This window comes from Oncorhynchus mykiss, chromosome Y, assembly GCF_013265735.2.
Source record: "Oncorhynchus mykiss isolate Arlee chromosome Y, USDA_OmykA_1.1, whole genome shotgun sequence".
NCBI lineage: Eukaryota > Metazoa > Chordata > Actinopteri > Salmoniformes > Salmonidae > Oncorhynchus > Oncorhynchus mykiss.
In genome coordinates, this window is record NC_048593.1 from 9257659 (window position 1) to 9263658 (window position 6000).

Genomic DNA, 6000 nt, shown 5'->3' on the forward strand with positions numbered 1-6000 from the left:
TAATTATATGCATATTCTAGCATCTGGTCCTGAGAAATAGGCCGTTTACTTTTGGGAACGTTATTTTTTCAAACATAAAAATAGTGCCCCCTAGCTTCAAGAGGTTAAGGATCCATAAAATATTCCCCGTCTGTCCATGTCAGACCAGGGTTGAGCGGTCATTCGTTATTAGTACATAGGACAGGCCAGTGATGTTGAGGAGGGGAAACTTGGCAGGGGCAGCATGGCATGGCAGTCTCTCTTTCTTTCACTGCAAAGTCAATAGCATCTATAGACACAGCACTGGAGCTCTTACTCTGCTTAAGTGATATCCAGCAGTGAGAGGCAGCGGGAGGAGAGAGAGAGAGAGAGAGTGAGAGGCAGCGGGAGGAGAGAGAGAGAGAGTGAGAGGCAGTGGGAGGAGAGAGAGAGAGAGAGAGAGAGAGAGAGAGAGAGAGAGAGAGAGAGAGAGAGAGGGGTGTTTGTGTGTGTGTGTGTGTGTGTATGTGTGTGTGTGTGTGTGTGTGTGTGTGTGTGTGTGTGTGGTGTGTGTGTGTGTGTGTGTGTGTGTGTGTGTGTGTGTAAACGTTTTCACTCACTACTGTAAGTCGCTCTGGATAAGAGTATCTGCTGAATTACTCAAATTACGATCACTGAGGTAAATAGAAAATCACGATTAAAAACTTTGCAAACTCTTCTAAAAAGCTAAGTAAGAGAATGGGTGTTTTGTGTTTGAATTATACAGAGAGCGGTCTGGTTTAGGACCAGGGAGCTTTGCATCAAACTGAGTGATAGCATCCTCTAGTGGTAATGCGCTTCCATTTATTTTTGCACCATAAATACAGCCCATTTTTACACAACAAACACATAGCGCAGAGTGCAAATTGCGGGGGCCCAGGGGGTCTCAGACCCCCTGAATGAGACATGAGCAGTGGGAATTTTAGCATGTAAATCTTGGTGGGGCAAACTCTGACAATTTTTTTTTAGATGCATACCTGCAAAGCCACTACAAAGCTAAACAATATATGAATTGCTCTTTAACAGTGACAAACATTGCCCGCAGTCAGGCCTACATAAAGCTGACCCAAAAGCAGAGCTTTCCTTCCAGCACCATAAAGTTATCTCTTACCACCGCTACACCGCTACATCAGTGGAGCCTCGTCTGGCAGCGAAACAGTTCATTCAGCCTCATTTACTGCCTTTTTAAAAACCATAGCTGATATGGCTGACTTGCTTAAAGAAATATGGTTTCTACTGACTCCTTGTGGATTTCTGCAAGTCGATAAGAATTGCATTCTCCTTCAATAATAACAAACGTCACTGTGAGTTTTGACTTTTGAACCACACGCAAACATTATCACATTTATGTTCAGTAAATTCATAATGTTTATTCTTAAATCAGTAACACTGAGCTCTAAGTATAAGCATGTATAGTATGCTAGCTAAGATTTTGAAAGTGTGATGTTGACATGATCAGTCCAATCAAAGCTACGGTAGATATCCCGTGATTGGACATAATTTTATCTGTGGCCAATGGCCTTGAGCCTTCTTGGATGGACACTTCTAATGTAAATCCATGGCAGCACCCAATGGGGGGTTGAACTGCCCAGCTCGCCCTATAGAATCTGAGGTGACATAGTGTTCCCGTGAGTAATAGAACACTGAGCCTATCATGGCACTTTAAGAGAAGTTTACCAACGCCTACGGCTCTGTATTTTCCTCCACCACAGAAAGCACTGAGCTAGGCTAAAACACCTGCAATTTGGAGCTGCCTGACTCAAGAAAAAGACCACATTTGTATGCGGCTTTATTAAGTCAGGGATAATTTTGTTTGTACATTGTTTGAAAACTGATATGGAACACAAATGAATGCCGAAATTACATGCAAAACAGCTAAACAGGTGGGGCTCAAAACAGGCGGGGCCCTGAAAGACAGGTCGCCACTGGACATGAGTCCCCTCAAATGGAATCTAATCTAATTCAATCATTCTGCTGCAGTGCATTCAGAAAGTATTCAGACCTCTTGACTTTTTCCACATTTTGTTATATCACAGTGTAACGGCCGATGGTGGAAGACGGTGAGGACCAAAGCGCAGCGTGGTTCATGTTATTTTATTGACACTGAACACTAAATACAAAAATAACAAAGGGAATAACCAAAACAGTTCTGTCTGGTGTAGACACAAAAACAGAAAACAACTAACGACAAAAAACCCAGTGGGAAAAAGCTACCTAAGTATGGTTCTCAATCAGAGACAACGATAGACAGCTGCCTCTAATTGAGAACCACATGGCCAAACAACAAAGAAATACAAAACATAGAAAATGAACATAGAATGCCCGCCCTAGTCACACCCTGGCCTAACCAAAATAGAGAATAAAAGCCTCTCTATGGCCAGGGCGTGACACACAGCCTTATTCTGAAATGTACTTAAAGAAATCTTCATCAATCTACACACAATACGGCAAAAGGACAAAGCAAAAACACATTATATTTTTTGGGGGCCAAAAAAAAAAATAAAAATAGGAACTATCAAATTTAAAGTAAGTATTCAGTATTAAGTATTCAGACCCTTTACTCAGTATTTTGTTGAAGCACCTTTGGCAGTGATTACAGCCTGTCCACATACTTTTGTATACAGTGCATTCAGAAAGTATTCAGACCCAATTACTTTTTCCACATTTTGTTACGTTACAGCCTTATTCTAAACTGGATTAAATATTGTTTCCCCTCGTATATCTACACACAATACCCCATGAAGACAAAGCGAAAACAGTGTTTTAGATAATGTTGCTCATTGTAAAAAATGTAAATTGAAATATTACATTTACTTAAGTTGTCAGTCCCTTTACTCAGTACTTTGTTGAAGCACCTTTGGCAGTGATTACTGCCTTGAGTCATTTTGGTATGATGCTACAAGTTTGGCACACCTGTATTTAGAGACTTTCTCCAATTCTTCTCTGCAGATCCTCTCAAGCTCTGTCAGGTTGGATGGAGAGTGTCGCTGCACAGCTATTTTCTGGTCTCTCCAGAGATGTTCGATCAGTTCAAGTCTGGGCACTGGCTGGGCCCCTCAAGGAAATTCAGAGACTTGTCCCAAAGCCACTCCTGCTTTGTCTTGGCTGTGTGCTTAGGGTGGTTGTCCCGTTGGAAGGTTAACCTTCGCCCCAATCTGAGGTCCTGAGCGCTCTGGAGCATGCTTTCATCAAGGATCCCTCTGTACTTTGCTCCATTCATCTTTCCCTCGATCCTGACTAGTCTCCTCATCCCTGCCGCTGAAAAACATCCCCACAGCATGAAGCTGCCACCACCATGCTTCACCGTAGGAATGGTGCCAGATTTCCCCCTGATATGGCACTTGGCATTCAGGCCAAAGAGTTCAATCTTGGTTTCATCAGACCAGAGAATCTTGTTGTTCATGGTCTGATAGGTGCCTTTTGGCAAACTCCAAGCGGGCTGTCATGTGCCTTTTACTGAGGAGTGGCTTCCGACTGGCCTCTCTACCATAAAGGCCTGATTGGTGGAGTGCTGAAGAGATTGATGTCCTTCTGGAAGGTTCTCCCATTTCCACAGAGGAGCTCAAGAGCTCTGTCAGAGTGACCATCAGGTTTTTGGTCACCTCCTCAACCAAGGCCCTTCTCCCGCGATTTCTCAGGTTGGCCGGGCGGCCAGGTCTAGGATGAGTCTTGGTTGTTGAAAAGTTCTTCAAATTAAGAATATTGGAGGCCAGTGTGTTCTTGGGGACCTTCAATGCTGCAGAAATGTTTTGGTACCATTCCTCAGATCTGTGCCTCAACACAATCCTGTCTTGGTGCTCTAAGGACTATTCCTTCGAACTCATGGCTTGGTTTTTGGTCTGAAATCAACTGTGGGACCTTATATTGACAGGTGTGTGCCTTTCCAAATCATGTCCAATCAATTGAATTTACCACAGGTGGACTCCAATCAAGACGCAGAAACATCTCAGGGATGATCAATGGAAACAGGATGCACCTGAGCTCAATTTCGAGTCTCATAGCAAAGGGTCTGAATACTTTTGTAAATAAGGTATTTACGTATTATATATACACATTTGCAAACATTTCTAAAAACCTATTGTCACTTTGTCGTTATGGGGTGTAAAATAAAAAGAGGCAGGATTTTCACGCGTTCAGCGTCACAAATAGAACTGACTTCTATTTTAGCGCTTGACGCTCGTTGGCGTGCAAGAGCATCAAGCGCTAAAATAGAAGTCAACTGCCTCTCCCATTTCCTCATCGGTTTATAGAAGCAGATACCCACGTGCCAGCTCCTCATTGGTTATACCCATGTGGGTGATGTAAAGTCGGTCAGTTGTGGTAATACACCTTATTATAAAAGTTAAATGCCAATGGCCCTATAAAGTCCAAAGAAGAAAAAGCCTGGAAGGAGGAGAAATGACTAGAAACGATTCGGTTGACTGTTTTATGTGTGACTGAATAATGACTGAATAACATGTATGTGTGTGTGGTCAGCATGTTAGGTGATTTCACTTTCGTTCTAACTGTACAGGACTACTGGAGTAATGTCTATGTATTATTTGTTTTTTTCTCTCACTTTTGCTATTTTTACCTGCATTATGGGCAGTGAGCTCTTCGTTGTTTCTTGGTCTGGCAGTTATATTTGTTATGCTTAAACTATTCTCACTCAATCGTTTAAATCTATATTAGCTCGTAGTACTTCTGTTCTATATTCCAGTTTGTCGTTGTCTATAGTTTCACTCAATGCTAGGGGGTTAACGCATAAGGTAAGCGCAAAGCCTTATTTTTATTTGCCAATCAGTTTAAAACAAATGTATGTTTTTTTTCAAGAGTCTCATTCAGTTTCTACCGATGTCAACTTCTGGAGATCTCAGTGGGGAAATGATGTATGGCTCTCTCAGGGTACTGAACGCTCTGCTGGAGTTATCACTCTAAAGAATAATTTCAATGGAAGTATTTTGCACTCCGACTGTGACTCTTTTGGTCACTTTCTTTGTCTTGTTATCAACTTTAACAACATCATTATTATTATTACCAACATTTATGGGTACAATTCCAAACTTGAAAATGATCAGTTCCTTGAATCATTGGAAAAGCGTATTCTCCGCTGGCTAACCAAGTTTCCAATAACCAATATTTTACTTACAGTAGGTGGGGATTTTAATATTTCTCTGAATAATTGTATTGATAGATGGCCTTAGGGACAGTCCACTTCTATGAATACAAGTTTGAGGCAGTTTATGGAAAGGTTTGATATTGTAGATATTTGGAGAGCAAAGATTCCTAATGACAAGTCTTTCACTTGGAGTAATAAGGCACGCTCCAGACAATCACGCATAGATTTTTGGCTGGTGTCTAAATGTTTTGATAAAAAATAATATTTCTGTTAACATCCTTGCCACTCCCCTTACTGATCATAGAGCTATTTATATTGACATTAAACGTTTTATCTCTGATAATGGCCTTGGCAGAGCATCATACTGGAAGCTTAATAGCTCTATATTAAAACATGAGTTGGTCAAGATGGAGATAAACAATTGAATGACACACTTCTGGAACAACGCTATGAATGACAATTCATACAGCAATAACTGGGAGCTTTTTAAATATGAGGTTGGAAAGTACTTAAGAAAATATGGGAGTATTCTTGCCAAGACGAGGAGAGCTGAAGAAGAAATTGTAACTACAAAGATCCTCTCTTGTTCAAAAGCCTGTAGAAAGTCTCTCAGAGGAGGACAAATCTGTTCTGTTTGATATACAACACAAGTTGGATGATAAGTATGAACTGAAAGCAGAGGGAGCCTTTGTCAGATCTCGGGAGAAATGGCTAGAGGAGGGTGAACAAAATTCATCTTATTTTTTCAGGTTGGAAAAATACCACTCTTAAAAATAATCAAATTCAACAATTAAATATGAATGGTCTCATCACAGATGATCCCAAATTAATCTCTAACTTTAGTTGCAACTTCTACAGGAAGTTGTATCGTTCTAAGTATTGTGAGGTGTCCTCAACAACAACAA